General features: G+C 35.6%; 1 long non-coding RNA gene across 1 annotated transcript in view; it reads left to right on the top strand.

Moving 5' to 3' along the window:
- Positions 1 to 6029: 6029 nt before the first annotated feature.
- The window catches only part of LOC145668207 (uncharacterized), a 213115-nt gene continuing 199006 nt past the window's right edge, over positions 6030 to 20138 (top strand). The window contains exon 1 of the long non-coding RNA XR_014127992.1: positions 6030 to 6383. This is a non-coding gene — a long non-coding RNA (uncharacterized LOC145668207). The remainder of the gene's footprint in view (positions 6384 to 20138) is intronic.

Below are 20138 nucleotides of genomic sequence, written 5' to 3'. Positions count from 1 at the left end.
CGTCTACTTAATTCTTCAGATTTCTGCTGTACCGTCTGTTTTAATTCGTTGGACATCTGAGCCAAATTTTGCTTCATGGCTTCTAAATCGTCTTTTCGGCTTTGTTCCTGTCGCTGTAATGCCATTAAAATTTTGTCTTCTAATGTCAACATTTCGGGTGTAATGGGAGCTATATTTTGCTCGTTGTTAACACTGTCAACAGTTTCATTCGCTACTATCTCACCGATCATAATTTTTCTTGTGATTATTCTGCCACTTCTAAGAATAGTTGAGTTCGTATTCATGAACCTTCTTACTGAGGTAAATTCACCCTTACTTTAGACTTCGGGATATGAATTTACAAGAATCCCGGGTGAGGTAAACCAAAAATTTTACAACGACTCACCAAAGGTAGTCATCAACCCTGGTTCGGCTAATAATATAAGTAAATCTTTTAGTGGCAATAATTGTTTACACCTTAAAATATCTTCAGTAATTATATCCACTAGTATTATCACCTTTTCTACTGAAATTACAAGTCGATGATGAGTATTAAATAATTTATTCGTTGATTCTCTTTTAACGTATATTCACACAAACTGTCTTGCAATCATACATGTTAATTAAGTATCCATAAACAACTACATAGCAACCAACTATATAATAATGTATATTTCTTACATATATTAAAACATTCTTCTTTTGTTATTTTTAATTAACATTATATCAGGTATAGTGCTTGTGTAGAAGCACTTTCTGCCCAAGATACAGGTAATTATCAACCAATACAAAGTATCTCGTTGTAATATGGCTTTTGCCAGTTGAGCTATTACAGTGAAGAGGCCCTCGTGAAAGGCGACTGGATACGGTGCCAGTCTTGCCAAGTGTGGTATTATGAAGTGTGTGTGGGTGTACAAGATAAGAAACAATTTATTTGTGGAAAATGTGTGTGATCGAAATTGTACCTACCAGTGTTCGGAATTGTACCTGATGTGGTACAAATCTGAATGTTTCTGTGCTAACAAAAAATTATGTTTATGGGCATTGTAACAGAGCTTTTTTCTTAATATTTCTGTAACGCAACACATAGACTACAAACTTTGTATTTACCAAAAATTGTCCTGTTATTACGTCTAGTTTGTCCGAAAATAAAAAAAAAGTTTCTAAAGTGTTCGAAATTGTACTCTCTTACCCTATACGTTTGCTCTACGTTAAATTAAAAAACTACAGGGTTTACAAATGTAACATGATTTTACGTACGCCACATACAATTTTTTCTCAGAGTATCTTCCAGTTTTACGTCTCACGATTATGCCAGCTAGGCTAAAGGAGACGGTGATGATGAGAAATGAATGAAATGGTGGAATCAAAAAAGTGGGAGGAAATTACAGAAACCCCTAGGAAATCCACGCAAACGGTGTTGTCCACCACAAAGTTCACTTGGCTGGGATCGAACCAGGGACCCCAAGCACCAAAGGTGAATGCTCTATCACTGAGCCACCGCGACCCACCCTATTCACAAAAAATCTGTTCTATTCAGTAGCCTATTCAAAGGAAGCTATCTACTCTATTTGGTAGCCTATTCAAACATTACCACCTATTCAATAAAGATAACAAAGAAAGTTTTGTCGCTTTTTGTGGAAGTCAATTGGCCCTCACACCGTGAGTTGAATGAGAATGGAAATAAGACGAAGGTTTGTTGGTGTGAGCATATCAAACATACCATCTAGTTGTGACAGTTCAGTTACACGTGAACGTGCATAAGAACAGAGTAGGGATGGCCACAAAGTTCCGGTTCCGGCGGAACCGGTTCTCGGAGATCCGGTTTTCAGAACCGGTTCTGGAACCGGTTCCGGACCTGGATCCGAAAACCCGGTTCCAGAACCGGATCTTAGGAACCGGTTCCAGACCTGGATCCGAAAACCCGATTCCAGAACCGGATCTTAAGAACCGGTTCCAGATCTGGATCTGAAAACCCGGTTCCAGAACCGGATCTTAGGAACCGGTTCCACATCTGTTTCTGAAAACCCGGTTTCAGAACCGGATATTAAGAACCGGTTCCAGACCTGGATCCGAAAACCCCCAAAGACCCGTAAAGGAGGCATAAAGTTCACCTTCAAAACTAATGCAAAGAGGACCATGCGCTTGTGCCTTCCCCGCCCAAACCCGTTTGTGCCCCCAGAAAAACAATTTTGGTCCACCAGTGGGTGTTTAGCCAAATGAGTTGGCCAGTTTGCCTGTTTAACCAATGAGTTTGCCAGTTACCCAGTTTATTTAGCCAAATGAGACAAGCTGCCGCCGCCTGGCGGCCTGGCTGTCGCTTCCATCATTTCATCTAGCATACTGTTCACAGCTTGCCAGCAGCTCGGGTTTAGCGTAGGGATGGTCACAAAGTTTCGGTTCCAGCGGAACCGGTTCTAGACCTGGATCCGAAGAACCGGTTCCAGACCTGGATCCGAAGAACCGGTTCTAGACCTGGATCCGAAGAACCGGTTCCAGACCTGGATCCGAAAAACCGGTTCCGGAACCGGATCTTCTAGAACCGGATCCGTTCAGACCCGAAAACCGGTTCCACCAGGAACCGGTTCTGGCCATCCCTAGAACAGAGTCGACGGGACTTCCACTGAGCGTCATAAGGGCATGTATGCTGTTAGAGGTCTGCGGCGAACTTTTAAAGCACAACTGCAAAATTGAACTTCTAATTGCTGTAAATAAAAATACAATTTTGCACTAATTATTAAGTTCCTGTAATTCGGGCTTATATCGGATTAATTTGATTATCACACGAACTCGGCCCGGGCTCGGATCTAAATGCTAAAACATATTTCAGACTCGGGTAGAGCCTCACATTATAAGTTCACGAGCCGGGCTGGGCCCGGGCTAAAACTTCCGCCCTGTGCAGACTTCTATGTGCTGTACGAGTTCAAACTGGTGTCAAACGCCTCTGCAGCTAAGAGGAAGATATGCCAAGCTTTTGGTGAGAGTGTCGTGACTATATGGACAGTGTAGCGATGGTTTAATAAGATTAAGGACGGCGATGAAACACTCGATGACGCATCACGTGCCGAAAGACTAGCACATATACAAAATGAAGATCTTCAGGCAGCAATTGAGGCAAACAGTGGCCAGACATGTGAGGAACTGGGACTAAAACTTAGTGTGAGTGGAGAAACCATTCGGCAGCAGCTATACACCTTTGGAAGCACTACAAGTTGGGTTGATGGTTTCCACATGATTTGACTCCTGGCCAGAAACCTACGCGAGCAGAAATCTGTGTTTCTTTGCTGTCTCGTCTGAGGAAGAAGCCATTTTTGGACAGGGTATTGACATGTGATGAGACGTGGGTCGAAGCTTCACGGCGTTAGTTAGCATTGGTTAGCATATCATGAACCTATTCCAAAACAGCCGAAACCAGCATTGCGCCAAAAGAAGGTCCTCCTGTGTGTTTGGTGAACTACTCCAGGCATCGTGCATCTGGAACTGCTACCAGCTAGTCAGAGCATCAATAGAACTGTGTACTGTCAGCAGTTGAGCCGTGTTCAAGAAAAACTCAAAATTCTGGAGCCGGAACTTCTGAATCGGAAAGGGGGTCCTCCTGTTACAGGACATCGCTGGCTTGACGTAGCTAGGTTGACCCAGGACACAATTCTACGCCTTGGACGGGAAACACTATTGCATCCATCATACTTCCTGGACATTACACCGTCCGATTATTACCTGTTCAATTCCTTGGACAATCACTTTAGAGGACGCCAGTTCAAATCCCTAGTAGAGGTGCAAAATGCACTTGATGCCTTCTTTGCTTCACCGGTTCTTAAAATTATGTTATTGAGCCATTAAATAAAACAAAGCTACATTGCAGTGCGTGGGGTCCCTGGTTCGATCTCTGGTCAAGTGTTTGTGATGGAGAACATCACGTCCGTGTGTTCTCTCGGGGTTCTCCCGTTTCCTCCCACATTCTCATTCCACCAATTATTCTATCATCATTTAGTTGCCTTAATCATCTTCATCTCCGTTAGCCTAAAGGACATAATCGTGGGACGTTAAACTGAAAGATTTCATTTTTTTCGATGTTCTTGTACTTGTTATCCGTATTTCAACCTATATCGTCAGGTATTTGATCTAATCATTACCATTTTAACAATTTATTCCAAAATTAGATGGAGTCGGAGCAGCATCAAGTATGTCACATTTTAACATAACTAGCATGGGCGTCTGAAGAAAATTTTCTAGGGGGGGACATCTCAGTGTTTGCTATATTGCGTCTGGTACTTAATATACATGCCCTGCTATATTGTATTTATATTTGTATTTCTTAGGGAAAGAATAAAGAAAAGATAGAAAATGGCTCACATAAGCGAATGCTTGTGTGTGAGCCTGACTCTTGTGTTTTATTTATTTATTTGCTTACCGTAACATATGAGGTTTATAATTCTCACTTTTAGCTAACAATAGTTTTTTTTTTTTAAATACTTTTTGATTCTTTTAACCACCGTAAAATTAACCTTTTATATACTTTGAAATTACTTTCTTTTTTGATTCGGAGTGGGAGTTCGTTATAGATCTTCGGAGCTCTGTAATATGTTTGATATTGAGTTATAGATTTACTCGTTGCTTTAATTTCTAAATTTTTGTTTGTTACATTTCTGGTTATATACATATGTTTTATTACGTCCCATTTGTTAGTATACTTTTTAACATATATTAGTACCTTTTGCAAATATAATTTTGAAAGTGGTAATACTGAGAATTGGTCATAGAGTCTATGTAGTCTACTTTCAAGTCCCTTTTTTAAAATATTCTTACAATATTATATTGCTGAACAATCAGAGGTTTCAAATGAGTAGGGTAAGCAGCACCCCAAATTAATATGCCATATGTAAGTAAACTATTTACAAGACCATACTATGCAGTATGCAATATTTCTATGCTTACAATGTTTCGTAATTGAACAAATTTATATAATAATTTTCTTAGTATTGTGGTGATATGTGTAATGTGAGAAGACCATTTTAGATGCTTATCAATGAACATACCTAAGTATTTTACTTTATTTTCACTAATAAGAGGACTACAGTTATATTTTTCAGTATACATTTTTCAGTTTTCATATTAGGTAGGCCTATACATTTTCGTGAACCAGGGGATCCGTTCCCCGTGCGGGCGACCATGATAACTGGGAAATCAGAACCATTGTGCTAAATTAACACTTTTTTTTTTTTTTTTGTAGGCTTAGCTGAAATTGTGTTTGATATAATGGTACACAGTCGAGTGATGTTCCATTTTCATATTGTTAGCACATGTTGATAAAATAAAAAAGGTTATTTTTTTTTATTTTCACTCTTTTACTTCCTTAATATTACACTAAAAGAAATAATTTCTTACTATTGTTATTATTTCCTGTTTTTTTTCTTTTTCTTTATGTGCATATTTGTATGTGTATATGTGACTGTTACAGTTTAAAGAAAACTATATGAAAAAAAACACTCTAATAACGTACTACCAGGTAATGCAACTTGAAAAGAAAAAAAAAAAAGGTCTTTCTCAATGGCTGTAATTTTGATTTCTAACTGCCTTGGAAAATTGCTCTGTAAGCCTAGTTCTGAACGCCCGGCAGACATAGAATTTCCACGTTCTTTCACCTTGCAATCTCTCTCTTATTCTTCAAAGAACGAACGACCTTCAATTTTTAAGATTCTCAAAACGTAAATCGGAGCCAAAATACCACTTACTTATGCCCAAAGAAAGTTTTTTTTCTTTCTTTTTTTTTCATCTGTCTATAAGGACTTTCCTACTTACACAGTTTATACTTATGTCTACTATTTTTGTCTTCGTTTACCCCTCTACTTTTTCTTTTCTCCTGTCCGCACCCCTTTTGTCCTGTTTAATTTTTTCTTACCTCTATCATTTTTCTTGTTTTGGTATTACATGGCTACTGACTGAAATAATCACCTATGCAACTAATTGAATATTTTTTTTCACTATTATTATTCCTCCTTTGTTTCGGCTGTTTTTTTTTTTTTTTTGTTTCTTTTGAAGAAAAAAAAAATAAGTGTGGAGTAGTATCCTGAAAGAAGCACTGTTTTGTTTTCCGTTGCTGTTTAAAGAGTTGTATCTTCAAAAGTGGCAGTTTTAGTCAAATCATCTTAAGATGTGGACACCAAAATAGTGTTTTTAAGATTGTTTGTTAGTGATGGTTTCTTTGTCTTTTGGGTATTGTTTTGAAAGTGTTTTTTGTGCTTTTGAAATCTCAAAATTTGCTCAAAGTTCGGTCTAACATCGGTGTGAGTTTGAGTTTAGTATTAAAAGAAAACAAAAGACTGCCAAAGTGCACTTAACTTCTCTATATCTTAAGTCTGATGTCACCATATGAAACCAAGTGTAAAGAAGAGTTCAGCGTAACGGTAAGTGTATAATATTTTGGAATTATTTGTATTCTTCATAGAAAACTTAGAAAGATTGTCAAATTAGTTCTGCTGATGAAATTAGAAATGTCTCGTCTTCTCTCGAAACTGAACCGAGATTAACGACCAAAAGTACCTTTTTAAATTAGAGACGAGATGAAAAATTTCACGTGAAATGAAATGAAATATTTCAGTTTTACGTCCCACGGTTATGCCGGCTAGGCTAAAAGGGACGCTGATAATGAGAAATGGATGAATTGGTGGAATAAAGAAAGTGGGAGGAAAAGGGAGAACCGCGAGAAAAACCCGCGAATATGGCGTTTATCTACCACAAAGTTAACTTGGTGTGAGGTGGGATCAAACCAAGGACCCCGTGCACCAGAGGTGAACGCTCTACCACTGAGCCTCACCTCGGCCCCAACAAAATTTCATGTGTTCTGTGAGCAACACTAATTCACCCAAATCTTAGATCTTTTAGTGTTACATCATTCGTAGAATAAAAGCTACACACGTTGATAAAGTTATTGTACGAGCACAAAAAAAGAGTATTTACCAATGTTTAAAGATACGTAAGTCATTAAACAATGTATTCCAATAAAAGATATAATTTAAATATTGTTATGTGTTCTTTCGTGGATCTTTCGTGACGCGAAAGAATTCTGATTATTTCTATATCAAATTAAGCTGAAAATCAAGTCATATTTTTTTTTTTAGATGAATTTATGAAACGAGACGAGACTAATAAAGTTTTTTCGACAATCAAGACGAGACGCGACTCTACAAAATTTACGAGGAGACCAGACAACCTTAATTTCTCATCTCGTCTCGTGGGCAAGACTATGTCTTTCCTGCAATACTACTACTACTACTACTACTACTACTACTACTACTACTACTACTACTACTACTACTACTACTACTACTACTAATAATAATAATAATAATAATAATAATAATAATAATAATTTGAACTTTCTTTTTAGCCCTTTTAGAAAGTTGATCTATTCAAAAACAAACAAATAACGGTCTCTCTGAAATGTGTCTAAGCATTCAATCAAACTATGTACCTTTCAAAAGCATTTTTTAAAAAAATACAGAATGTGCATCAAAATGCTTCGTTTGATATACTTCATGATCTTCACAATTTTAAAATACATTTTTGTGTCTTTTGAAACATTTCGAAGGATAATTTCAGTCATGCAAATTAATGTATCACAGAACTCAGTAGATGTGTTTTGGATGTGCTTGTTCCTCCAGGGACTAATTTTGTGTATGGTCTCATCATCTTCCTCTAGGGCTGCTATTAAAATTAAATCCTGTTGGTTAGAACGAAATAAAATGAAACTGATAGCATATCATAAGATGTTTCATACTCTACTTAAAAAAGAAAAAAAAACAGTGCCTTTGAAATGCATTGAAAGTGCATTATGCTTTTGCTTTCAAAGTAAGGAAAAGTTGTTACAATATTTAGGTTGATGGAAACCAACAGATATATTTATGACGTCATGAGTTCAAAGGTAAGGGATTAGAAGGCGGTACTAAGATATTTTTCTTTACTATACCAAGAACTCTCATTTGAGGTAGATGAAAGAAGAGGTAGAGATCGTTCGGGTATTTCGGGGAAGAACACTCTACTGCATCCCTTGAACATAGCCTTGAGATACTGTGACAAGTTATTGTCCTTCCTACGGGCGGATATGCAAGAAGTTTAGAAAGAATAGTTACCCAAACAACCATTTTACATGGATTTAAAGGGATTTTGGGGGAGGCTGTGTTCATTCTAGCTGTACTCAATTCTAGTGGGGATCATGGTGGCTCAGTGGTAGAGCGTTCACATGTGGTGCGTGGGGTTCCTGCTTCGATCCTAATTCTCGCAAAGTGGACTTCGTAGTGGACAAACACCGTATACGTGGGTTTTCTCAGGGTTCTTCCCTTCCTTCCCACTTTATTCAAGTTCTACCATTGCATTCATTTCTCATCACCAGCATCTCCTTTAGCCAAGCCGGCATAATCATGGGACATAAAACCAGTGGCGTATTTAAGGGAGCTTCCGTTCTTAAGCCCCCTGAAATTTTATTTATTATATTAAAGTAAATGACATTTCTTGCAGAATTTTCACATTTCGAGGAATAAAGTTAGCAACCCCCCGAAACAAAATCGTAAATACGCCACTGTGTAAAACTGAAAGATTTTTTTTCAATCCGATGTAACTCAGCCCATGTTCTACATTAGAAAATAGATGACTGGAGTGATAATAATCTACATACAGTAGTTAGGGTAGACTGTTGAAAAATAATTAGGAAGTTTGATCTAATAATAAGCTTGAATGAATCCACAGTGTTCTCCAATCTTACCAAGAGTGTAGCCAAGAAAAGGGGGCAAATGGGGACATGACCCCCTCAAATGAGGTTCATTTGTTGTACGTTTACTGATTTTTTAGCAAACGTAGAATGTGGAAGAAAAATAATAAGTTAATTAATTAATTAACCATATCAATACGGTAAAATAATTAAAACAGCAGAATTTGATTACATTTTGTATTCTAATTTTCCTAATTCATGCACATAATTGTGAATCTATTACTATACTATTGTACAACAGCGTCTGAGTTTGATCTTTAGTTCTTATCTTTTCTCAGAATTTTTAAAAAAATATTTGTGTTCGTATACACGCGGTCAAACAAATAAAGATCCACAATTAGTTCTTGTTATGCTATGGATTGCTTATTCACAGGGTTGTTTTAATGCAAGGGGCTGGTGATCAATTGTCCAGGAACCCCATGAGCAGAATTACATATATTAATTACATGCACTGTGTATAAAATTTAATCGTAACTATCCCAGCACACTGGTTTTATCAAGGGGCTCATAATGCTGTTAATGCGGCACTGGTGATTATTTTATTTCTTTCAAACCTGTGGTACTAACTTCACGCGCTGGCCAAGAGTAGTTTTAAAAAAGATAACATATTGGAAATAATCAATAATAAATAAATAAGTAAATTCATTTAATCATTTTTGTAAATAGATATTTTGCGTAAATATTTAAATCTGTATATATAAAAATGAAAGTCACTATGTTTGTGACTTCGCACCTCTTGAAACACGAGACCGATCTCGATCAAATTTTCAACATAGATGAGGTTCAGGCCTGGGATGTTTTTTTTATCATTTCACTTTGACGGTGTAACTTAGGATGTGGGAGGAGGGGAGATATTTAAAAGTAATCGAAAATGACCGATATTAGTGTCGAATCTATAGTTTTTGGGGGTCTCTGAGATGAATAGTGACACTTCCGATGCCGTTTAAATCCAAGTTCACCCCTTTATGTCCAAAATTAAACGTATTCTTCCCGCACGAAGAATGTTTCTTCTGTTAGCATTAAATTATTTTCATTTTTTATGCTAAGTTTAAGCTTTTAGAAAATAAGCTTATCTATATAAGATTGGTTCGAAAGAGTATTGTAACCTTCTGACATTCGAACAATTAACTGGAAACTTATTCTTTTTCTCTCAAAATTAAAATTTATAGCTAAGTATAAACTGCCGTTGCATAGTTACGTTAACAAATTTTCAGATTATAACTTATTAATTGGCGGTTGGCAAGATGGCGTAGAATGTTTTACATCATAGAGCGTCATGCTCTTTAATTATTTCAATTTAATTATTAACAACAATTTCCATTCTGGACATAATATAGTGCATTCCAATTTTTATAGTGTTTTACATAATTTTTTGTATGTTCTACGCTTCTGCCTTCCTTTTTCAATAACAAACTAGTGTGGAAACAGAACTATCTGAAACAGGCCAATTCGTCCATTTTGGAACGGGCCATCTTTTTACAATTATAATAACAACAAGAAGATTTAAGACAATTTTAGTGAAACAGTCAACTTGGCCTTAGTGCTGTGACTTTAATTTTAAAATCTCCCGCAAGGGAGATGCATAGATAGATAGATAGAACTTATTAATTTTTTAAAAGATGTAAAGGAATATAATTTTATTAAGTGAAGGTATGTGTTAAATAAAATCTGAATATCGAAGGAAGTAGTATTTTATTATTTTTATGATAAAGTGAGTCAAAAGTTGATTACTACTTAAAAATATAAGATCAGGGTACAGAAATAATAGCATGGTATACTATGTTCCATGAATTCAAATTTTTATCTTACAGAAAAATATTTAGATATGAAACACGGATAGATGACACGCAATTAGTACTAGAAAGAAATTTAAAACATAACCTTATAGAAAACTAGTTGACATTATGTGTTCTAAAAAGTAATTTACCTAAATAAGTTCTTTAAATATCCAGATAAATATTTAAAAAAAAAAAACAATTGCACATTAAGTAATTATCTTATTATAATTTATTTTATATAAATCCCAAAGCTTACAAATAAAAACTGTATCTTTATTCATCTTGTAAAATAACAATTGCATTTTCATATACATTTGTATTAAACTTGAAGTGATTTAATACAAAATTATTTTTTAAAAGTCAAATTCAAATTCTTCTATTGAGGTGTGTGTATATGTATAGCATTTCATATTAAATTAGCATCAATTTATATATAACTAGATTCACTGGGTTAAATTAAGAGAAAATAGTAATATGTTTCGTTAGTCAGTCATTTTTTAACTATTACTAAAGCGCTTTCTGATATCGGTCATTTTCGATCATTTTTATATTTCTCTCCTCTTTTCCTCAGCCATGCTGCATGGCTTAATTTAGATTTAAACGGCATCGGAAGTGTCATTGTTCATCTCCTGAAAACTATGAATTCGACACTAATATTGGTGCTTGATTTGAATTTAAACGTGATTAGAAGTGTCACTGTTCATCTCAGCAACCCCAAAAAACTATAGATTCGACACTAATTTAGGTTATTTTCGATCATTTCAATCCTCCTCCCCCTAAGTTGCACCGTCAAAGAGATATGGTAGAAACCATCTCAATTTCGAACCTCATCCCTGTTGAAAATTTTATTGAGATAGGTCTGATGGTTCAAAAATGATGAAGTCACAAAGACAGTTATTTTCATTTTTACTTATATATATATATATATATATATATATATATATATATATATATATATATATATATATATATATATATATATATATATATATATATATATATATATATATATATATACGACCGGATCCAGGATTTTCTGAGGGGTACACCAATAACTATCAGTACATTTGAATCAAATTTAATTTTTTAAAATGCCTTTACGCATCTGTGATGTGTATAAGGAACCGACTTAAACTATTGTGTTTAGCAAAACCGCTTTTTTTAAAGTCCGAAACGGAAACATGACATTAAATTTTAGGAAGCAAGTTTCTCACTTTAGATAGTGTATATTCAGAACGGAGGAGGGTGCACGTGCTAAATCCTCCCCTAAATCAGACGCTGTATATATATATTTCCCATCTCCCCCTCCCCTACGTTGCACCGTCAAAGTAAAATGATAAATTAACCCCAGACCAGAACCTCATCTATGTTGAAATTTTGAGCGACATCGGTTGGGTAGTTCAAGAGTCCCAGGTCAGAACCTCATCGACGTTAAAAATTTGATCAAGATCAGTCAGGTGGTTCAAGAGATTTTTCAACATAGATTTGGTTTGTTGAGTTGATAATACTCTCAACGAGAAGATGGTTCTAAGTTACTCCAGGCAGCTCTATAACCATACTTTTAAGTGTATTTAATAACTTTTGTCTTAAAACTCCCTGTATACGAAAAAACATTTCGATATCTTGGAATTTTTCTCTACAATTTCTGTAAAATGTCAACTAATATGAGATTTCTAATTCCCGCATGAACTGTACAAACAGAAATTACACACTGTTCACCCACCCAATGTTATTTTAATAAAGCTAGTGGAATGTATAATAATAATCACAAGAGCTTACTCTGTGATATGCAATACATCGCTATTCGTTTCTTTCCTACCTAACCAAAAATAATGGATTTCATTGTATTAGTAAGCTTTACAAATCTGATTGTAATATTGCAATAATGAAGGTTTTGTTGGTAATTGGTGTAAGCATGTCGTCATTGTTTTTTTTTTTTTTTGAATAAAATTCTGACGCACAATAACAATATGAAAATTAAAAACTTTATAGGGCAAGTCAAAATAATGGACCTTATTTCAGAAATGTATTGTGTAAAACCTAATAAACATGTTATTATAACAAATATGCTTCGACATGTTAACTAACTTTCCAAGTTTAGTTTCCACGCAGTGTTTCCAATTTCTACCACTAAGAGTCAGCAGTGAGCAATTAAGGAAGATGGCGTTGACTGGAGAACAGAGATCTTTCTATTTGGCAGGAAATAGAGTATCGGCGTGATGTGTGCCGTGTTATGCGAAGTGCTCACATAGACTATCGGCGTGATGTGTGCCGTGTTATGCGAAGTGCTCACATAGACTATCGGCGTGATGTATGCCGTGTTATGCGAAGTGCTCACATAGACTATCGGCATGATGTGTGCCGTGTTATGCGAAGTGCTCACATAGACTATGGGCGTGATGTGTGCCGTGTTATGCGAAGTGCTCACATAGACTATCGGCGTGATATGTGCCGTGTTATGCGAAGTGCTCACATAGACTATCGGCGTGATGTGTGCCGTGTTATGCGAAGTGCTCACATAGACTATCGGCGTGATGTGTGCCGTGTTATGCGAAGTGCTCACATAGACTATCGGCGTGATGTGTGCCGTGTTATGCGAAGTGCTCACATAAACTATCGGCGTGATGTATGCCGTGTTATGCGAAGTGCTCACATAGACTATCGGCGTGATGTATGCCGTGTTATGCGAAGTGCTCACATAGACTATCGGCGTGATGTGTGCCGTGTTATGCGAAGTGCTCACATAGACTATCGGCGTGATGTGTGCCGTGTTATGCGAAGTGCTCACATAAACTATCGGCGTGATGTGTGCCGTGTTATGCGAAGTGCTCACATAGACTATCGGCGTGATATGTGCTGTGTTATGCGAAGTGCTCACATAGACTATCGGCGTGATGTGTGCCGTGTTATGCGAAGTGCTCACATAGACTATCGGCGTGATATGTGCTGTGTTATGCGAAGTGCTCACATAGACTATCGGCGTGATGTGTGCCGTGTTATGCGAAGTGCTCACATAGACTATCGGCGTGATGTGTGCCGTGTTATGCGAAGTGCTCACATAGAACGTTTGTCATATCTTTGAAGAACACTTTGACAGTTTATCTTTCATAGCACATGTCTCATAATAACATATTTATTACATTTTACAGAAAAATTTCACAAATCGTGTCCCTCAATTTGACTTATCCTGTATAGATAAAGAATTAGTACTGCTCGTGTACAGTGCATATTATTTTTGCCTTTAAAATGTTGGCAAGAAGGTGCTTATCATATATGACCAAATACGGTAATTATTTTTGGGATGAAAGTACTTCATGTCTTAATATTGAAGGACAAGGTAAGATAATTTTAAGGATTTCGCTTTCGTGCAATAATAGATTATTGTTATCTATTTCTAATTTAATTTTTTTGGCTAGTAATGTATTAATATATATTACACATCTAATTCTACAAAGTTCTGCCTAAGAGAAATTAATCTATTTCTTTTTTTAATGTCATTCCTCTCAAAGAAAAATGTATGGAATTTAGAAGGCTAGACCCTCTATTTATTGATTGATTTATTGAAATGTATACTACAGAAGTTACAATTACAGTAATTCATTACGTGGATTTACATAATTAATTATTTTATTTTGAACCGCTTAGCTGTGTCAAATAAGTCTACTGTCGAATTACGTTTTACAATTCTGTTGTTTGAGACACAAATTCTCCACATTGGAGAATGTTGAAGGTGATTACTTGTAGCTTTCGAACAATAGAAAAAGGTGCCTTTATTTTTTTTACAGTAATTTTACATTAATTATGTGATATCTTCAAATGGGTAAAAAAAAAAAAAAATAATAATTGAAATGTAAGACAAGAGCGCCCTAGACCATATTATTTTGCATGAGGTACTGTTATCACGAGTCACCAAAGTAGCTTTCCGCTTGCAACCATTTAGAAACGCGAAAATAAATGTCAATTTTCTAACTGGCTCGAAATCGAAAGCAGATAAGTGAGTCGTGATAACGTTATATTATGTAAAATAATATTGTCTAAGGCGCTCTTGTTCCACATTTCGATTATCTTTTATCTATTTGAAGATATCATATAATCACTATAAAATTAGTGATTTTTTAATTTCGCCTGATGGGGCCTCTTAAATAGACAGGCTAGAAAAATAGACATATTTACAAGATTAAGAAACCATTATTCAGTCATTACTATTTTTAAAATGAAATATTAAAAAGAAATCTTTTTTGTTGCTGGGAGTTTATATTAATTAGCTAGTGTATTAATCTTGTCAGTACAATACATTTCTACATAATGGGTAAACTGTCCCAATTAACCAAGGTTTTAAAATATACATAACTATAAATAATAAAGTTCCGCTGTCATACCTCTTTGTAAAATCTTTTTCAGCAGTAGAGAAAATATACTTCCATATACACAACATAAATATCGACTTAGTTTACGCTAATTGCATTAATATGCATTCATAGGCGTAGCCAGGCTTTTCCGTATGGATATGCACAAAGATAATTAAAAATAGAACTTTTCATATGAGTGTGCACAAAAAGTAATTAAAAATAGAACTTTCCATATGCGTGTACACAAAGATAATTTAAACAAACATTTGTCAGAAAATTCTGGACAAAGGTAATTACAGCCTACTAAAAATATCATTATAACATTCTTACATGTTTATTTTATTAGGTTTTAGATGTATTAAAAATCAAATAAATTGTTTTTTCTTTTAACGAATTGAAGAATTACATAGAACAAAAAATCAAACTCTTATATTAGGATGTCCGCAGGCATACCCGGCACACCGCGTAGCTACGCCTAGGTATCATTGGAAATATGCACAAAATTGTTATTTTTTTTTTTAATACGATGCTTATGTACTATATTAGTCAGAAAAAACATTTTAATTTAAAGTATTATTTTCATTTTGAACTTTCCGTTTTACTTGAAAAACAATTTATTATTTTAGAACGTAAGAAAAATATTTCTAATTTTTTCAAGAGTTTGCAGTATTATAAAGGCAAGTACGTACGAATATCAGAATCATAAAAATTAAAAATCCAACTAATGTAATAATTGCACTTAATTGTGTTTAAAGCGTTTATTGGTATGTTTTAAATAATGAATTTGAAAGCTTAACATATTTTTAACTACAATTATTATATCTAATAGATAGGTTTTATAACAAACACAATGGTTTGGGGATAATTTGGCATATATTACGAAGTTGGGCGTCCGCTTTTGTCAAGTTTTTTCACTGTTATCTCCTTTCCACACTTTCTGCAATTTGTTATTAGGTTCATTAATCCGTGCTCTTCACAAACTTTTAAAAGATTTTGCTCGTTATCAATGTATTCCTTCACAAATGTTAAAACTGTTAGTCCATTGACCTTGTACATTCGCCATGTTGGTAACATAAATGCTCGTTTCTTTCCCACAATGCAAGTGTTCAGTTACCTTGCGCCAAGTAGTTCCCTCCGCTCGCTATATAGTCCCATGTTTATAACCGCTTATATATAACAAATAAACAGATTTTTCGAGACTCTTATATATTATCAAGCACACAAACGATCAAATTATCCATATATTTCCTGTAAATTTTAAAAATTTCGCTGGAAACGGACGCCCAACTTTGGAATTTAACCCGATAATTTTGTCTATTTTGTATCCACGAACTTAATAATTATTAAAACCAATTCATAACAGCGATGATTTCAAAAGATTTTACCCGGTTGGTGGGACGATTTTAATATCCTGGACGGTGAAAAGTATTACTATGAAAATACTGAAAATCCACATTGAGGATCATAGACAATATGGCCGCAGGGGACATTTCGTAGCTTCAGCTATCCACTGAAATCGTAACTAATTTACACTAATTGTAAGCTAACATTGATGGTCGGTAGGTGACATTTATACCTACTTAAGCAGGAAAAGTATTCTACAAGATGGTGGAACAAATCTTTAATTACTTGTAGGCTTTAGTATTTTTCCATATTAAATTAAATTAAAACAACTTATTTTCTAGATACAAATAAGTGTAGCACGTTAACCATTTGTGTAAATGCCTAGATATTTATATAAGATCCGTATTTCTAATATTTCAAAACTAGTGTTTCATTGCATTTTATAGTGTGTAAAATTTCAAAAATTTGGCTATGTTTAGCACAAGGGGTCCAGCTCTTTTCTCTAAAAAAAAAGTTACAAGTTTAGAAATTTCTGTTAACATTAGGTTAGTTAGGTTAGGTTTGTTTGTTATATTAGTGTAGGGGTCCAGCATAATTTTCCAAAAAATGATAGAATTTTGCTTATTTCTACTAATATTATGTTAGTTTAGGTTAGTTCATTTTACCTTAGGTTAGTTTATGTTAGATTTGGTTACTTTATGTTACGTCTAAGTACTTGCATCATTCATTTCTCCTGTAAATTTTGTGTTTTTTATGTGCTTCTGGACCCCTTGTACTAAACATACTTCTAGGAATATTACGCAGATTTTCTACAGGTTGTTACGAACAGTATCTTAACCTAAATTATCTAAAAGGTAAATGGGGCTATATCACAAACAAATGGGAATATGTATGAAGGATTGAGTATATACTGTTGATCGGAAATTACTGAGAAAAAGGTGAGTATAATTCAGAAATAACAAGTTGAGAATGTTCCGTGAGCATTGCCAGAACGAACTTAAAAGAACTGTTTGTTGCCTACGGCCAATTGTAAATATACGGACAACATGTTGAGAGAGATGTTAGTCTTCTTTGCTGTTTACATCCACATATATGTAGGCCATAATAAATGTTACATTTGTTGTGCATGGGCGTAGTGTGGCACGTTTAACAGAGGTTGGTTCCTTGCTTTGCCCCAGGTAAGACGTGGCGTCGTGTGACACACCATTGGAGGTGCCAGTAACCAACGTTGCCAAGGAGAACAATGGGGTGTGATACGCTTTCTTTGTGCGGAAGATGTCCATCCAGCGGACATACACAGGAGAATGCAGTGTGTGTATGGTGCGAAGTGTATTTCAGACAAAACAGTACGAAAGTGGTGTCGGTGTTTTCGTGGTAGCAGGGAGACACTGCGAGACCCGAACAGGAGACGAATCCTATTCCTGATGAGACAATTGCTGCTATTGACAATTGCATTCAAACTGATAGACGGGTCTCTTTGGATGCCATTAGTGCTCAAGTACAGGTTTCCCATGGCAGTGTCCATGACATTGTGCGCAATAGATTTGGTTACCGTGGGTCCTCAAGTGTTTGTCTGAGGAACAGCAACACAACAGAATGGGAGTATCACTGAACAATTTGACACAATGTCAGAACGAGGACGATGATTTCCTTGGAAACATCATTGCTGAGGATGAATCCATATACCATCTTTTTCGACCTGAATCCAACGTGAGAGTATGCAATGGAAGCATGCAGGTCGTCTAAACCAAAGAAAATCCGTTCCATAACGTCAGCTACTAAGGTCATGGTGACTATGTTCTTCGACGAGCAGGGGCCTCTGCTAGTGGATTTCTTTCCCAAAGGAGAAACAAACGCCAACAAATCCTGCAATATTCTCCGTCGGCTGCGGCTAGCAATCAAGAATAAACGCCGTGGTAATCTCACAAAGGGCACAACAATGTCCAGCCTCATGTTGCCAAACAAATACAGGATCTTCTGGCGTCGTAGAAGTCGGAAATGCTAGATCACTCCGAGTATAGACCTGTCTTGAGTCCCTATGGTGTCCATGTTTTTGGCCATTCACGAAACACCTCCGGGAGCACCACTATGGACCGGATGAAGAAGTACAGCAAGCTGTGACAGAGTGATTCCATAACTAATCCAAGGAGTTCTTCTTCCTGGGCATTCATAATCTCGTGTCAAGGTGGAATAAGTGCCTCAACAGCAATGCCCATTATATACAGCTCTAGCCAGTAATAAAGTCTGTACATGGAAATGGACCTTTTCATTTGATTGCACCTTATATATATATATGGCAGACTATTTGTCTCTTATAACTAAAGGAAGAATAATTGCATATGGGAAGCTGGAATGCTTAAAAAGCAAGTTGCTCGAGCCATGAACCTAGATATTAAAACAGTAAGATATTGAATTGAACGATTCGAAGCAGAAGGGGAACAGGGATTAGAAAGTAAAATGAAACTGACAAGGAACGAACACGAACATGTCATCCGGGCATCCGAATCAGACCTAGCCTATTCGATAAACAGATATGTTCTTGGACAAAAAAATTAGGTGCCATTGCCCAACGGAGTAAGTCCCTGGGGTCCATTAACCTCGTTAGTGTAAAGAAAATTCTAGACTCGCAGAGAAATAGATATTACATCAACACTTTTCATTGAAAAGTCATGGTTTAAAGTTCATTCTCTTCGGCATTAAACAAGCTTTCCAGAAATTCTATGTATTGGGCCCATAACGTACTTGAACAAGGAAAATTAGGAGAATGTCGGAAAAATTCCCTCCAGAAATCTCTCCCATTAACTTTGGACCCCTCTGGAGTGCCTCCAAATAAAAGCACTCAATACAAATGTATCTCAAAAAATACTATAGGAGATAAGAAATGTGTGTATCAAGTTTTGAATTGACAGACAGAATAGGTATGAGAGGAAAGCGTGTATTGGTACACAATTTTCCCTGTTCAAGTTCATTATGGTCTCCAATACATAGCATCTCTGGATAGCTTGTTTCATGCTGAAGAGAATGAACTATAAATCATGAATTTCCAGTGAACAGCGTTGATGTAATCGCTATTTCACTGCGAGTCTCTGATTTTCTTTATAATAACAGGGATAATGGGCCCCAGCAGGCACGTAGTCAAGGGAAGGCCCGGACCCCCCTTCGAGGCCAGAAATGAAAAAAATAAGGAAGAATGAAACAAAATGAAATGAGAAAAAGAAGGATCAGAGTTAAAAATAAACTACAATAAGCTTTTGGTTACTCTTTCTTATGAGGAGATTTGTATTAATTGCAATACATGGTGGCAAGGTGAGCGAGATATCCTGGAAGAGTCAGGGAATTTGCAATTTTTAGAAATTTACGGAATTCTCAGAATTTCTGCTACTAGTCAGGGAGATTTCAAGCTTCCGAAAGCATAGTGCCGTTGTGTAACAGCATGGACATTTTTTTTTATCATAATTTTTCATCGCATCCTTGCAGTATCAAACATGTTATTTCAAAAACAATTTTCTACTGCTCTTTTGACCTGTCATTTAGAACAGACAGTAGTTGACGGAATAATAAAAACAAAAATTTATGTGGAAAGAAAGTTCTGTTAACATTTGATTCAACAGAGAAAGGAGCGCAGATATTGTAAAATTCTTTACAAGGTATTATTGAGTATGTACTGTTTATAATAGTGAATATGTACTTTTTATAATAGTTGAGATCATAATGAAAGGAAAATTGTTATATTTGAATAAACAGAGGAAGGATGTAAATAGTTTATATTTTTTTCAATACTTTTTTATTATTTTACTCAAGATTTCTTCATAGTTTATTAAAATACTTAGCAACATATCCTCATTTTATTGTCCTAACAAACCAATATATGTTGATAGTAAAGTAGTTTAGAGTGATCGAGCTCCTGGGCATTCAGAATTTCAT

The sequence above is a fragment of the Thermobia domestica genome, chromosome 13 (genome assembly GCF_964235325.1).
Source record: "Thermobia domestica chromosome 13, izTheDome1.hap1.1, whole genome shotgun sequence".
In the NCBI taxonomy this organism is placed as follows: domain Eukaryota; kingdom Metazoa; phylum Arthropoda; class Insecta; order Zygentoma; family Lepismatidae; genus Thermobia; species Thermobia domestica.
This window is presented reverse-complemented; position numbering and strand designations above follow the sequence as displayed.